The sequence below is a fragment of the Morus notabilis genome, unplaced genomic scaffold (assembly GCF_000414095.1).
Source record: "Morus notabilis unplaced genomic scaffold, ASM41409v2 Scaffold480, whole genome shotgun sequence".
Lineage (NCBI taxonomy): Eukaryota > Viridiplantae > Streptophyta > Magnoliopsida > Rosales > Moraceae > Morus > Morus notabilis.
In genome coordinates, this window is record NW_010367729.1 from 115,334 (window position 1) to 117,469 (window position 2,136).

General features: G+C 44.6%; 1 non-coding gene across 1 annotated transcript; it reads left to right on the top strand.

The window, feature by feature from the left end:
• The first annotated feature begins 1,708 nt into the window (after positions 1-1,708).
• On the top strand, positions 1,709-1,815 carry LOC112094510. Its single transcript, XR_002903570.1, has one exon. It is a non-coding gene; the product is annotated as a small nucleolar RNA R71 (small nucleolar RNA).
• The last annotated feature ends 321 nt before the right edge of the window (positions 1,816-2,136 follow it).

The following is a 2,136-nucleotide window of genomic DNA, read 5'->3' on the forward strand; positions in this document are numbered from 1 at the left end:
GTTGCTTTGTAGCAGAACCTCCTCCTCGACAAGTGTGTCGATCAGGAATGTTTGGTGACACTCGTCATCACCTTGTGGTTGTTTTACAATGTTGAAAACATTTACCTCGAGAGTCATATTCCCAAAAGAGATCTTCATTAGACCATTTCTACAATTAATTAGAGCATTTGCTGTCGCGAGGAATGGTCTCCCAAGGATGATCAAGATTTTTGACTCCACATCAACCACTGACTGAGTGTCCAAAACAACAAAATCCACAGGATAGTAGAACTTATCAACTTGCAATAACACATCTTCCACTATTCCTCGTGGTCTCTTAATAGATCGATCGGCCAGTTGCAGAACCACAGATGTGGGCTTAATATCGCCAAGACCTAATTGCGAGTAGACTGAATAAGGCATGAGGTTAACACTCGATCCTAGGTCTAACAATGCTTGGCCGAATTCACGTGGCCCAATGGTGCAGGAAGTGGTGGGACAGCCAGGATCTTTGTACTTCAGCGGTGTCTTCTGTTCACTCACTGCGCTCACTTGTTCTGTCAAGAATGCAGTCTTCTTGACATGGTGCTTTCTCTTTATAGTGCACAGATCCTTTATAACCTTGGCGTAGGTCGGCACTTGCTTGATCACATGTAGTAAAGGAAGATTGATCTTCAATTGTGTCAAGTGCTCCAGGATCTCACTTTGGTTTTCCAGCACTTTCCCAGCGGGTCGGAGAGCCTGGGGGAAGGGCACATTCACCGGAATTTTTGTTAGCTCTTCTTTCTCCTGGGCCGATTCTTCATTGCTCAAAATGGTAGTACTTGTTGATGGCGTGTCTGAATTCTTACCACTTCGAGTAGTGATGACGTTAACTTCCTTGATATTTTGACCTTCAGAGTTGGAAGTTTGAGCCATATTTTGTCCTCTCAAATTGGACTGGGCTTGTGATGGAAATCTACCGCGCTCTTGAATGGTTAAAGCTTCTGTCAGCTTTGTGATCTGACTTTTTATTTCCTTGTTCTCTTCCACCAGCTGCGTGAGCATTGAATCAACCCTTTGATTCGTCTTATTTTGCGCGTCCATAAAAGTTTTTAGGGTATCCTCTAGAGAATTCCCTTTCGGTTGCATGTTATTCTGAGGCGCAAAATATGTCCTTGGCGGTTGAGATAGTTGCTCTGATCTCCATTGCCCTCTAGATGATTGTGCTTGTTGGTTTGAATCTCGCCAACTGAAATTCGGGTGGTTTTTCCAACCAGGATTGTAAGATTCTGAGAAAGGTCCATAAGGCTTCTTGTATGTGCCTAATGCATTACACTGCTCCTCATATACCCCTCTCATTTCACTTAAAGTGTGACAATCCTGAGTAAGATGGCCCATTCCACCACAAACTAAACAAGGCTCATGTGCCTCTGTCCTTGCCACCATGTAGGGTCCTTTACTATCTTTACTTTTGAAGGCCTCAATTTGCTTCGTTAAAACTTCAACTTGGGCCTTGAGGTTGTCCTCTTCCCTTAATTGATAAACTCCAACTGGTCGGGACCTACTGGTGCTCTCAGTAGCACTCGGCCCAGTCCAAGTATGAGCTTTCTCAGCTAACTCATTCAGGTACTCGATAGCTTCGTCAGGATCCTTCTGGAGAAAATCTCCATTGCACATCATCTCAACAAATTGGCGCTCTCGGATTGTGAGTCCATCGTACAAATAGCTTACGGGGCGCCAACTTTCATATCCATGATAGGGACATAGATTTAACAGATCTTTAAAACGCTCCCAAGCTTGATAGAGCGTTTCGTTTTCCTTCTGAGCGAAATTTGAGATCTGTCGTTTCAAATTATTAGTCTTATGGTGTGGGAAATACTTGTTGAAAAATGTCGTCGTCATTTCTTCCCACGTACCAATAGACTTGGGCCTAAGAGAATACAACCAGCTTTTGGCCTTGTCCTTCAGAGAAAAAGGGAAAAACTTTAATCTGACGGTGTTTGCGGCCTCAGCACGGCTGTGAAAGGTGGCCACCACCTCTTCAAACTCCCGAATGTGTACATATGGATTCTCGTTCTCTAATCCGTGAAAGGTTGGGAGAAGTGCAATCATGCCCGGCTTGAAATCCGTAGGCGGTGCATTTGGGGGGAACATGATGCACGATGGGGTGGCCGT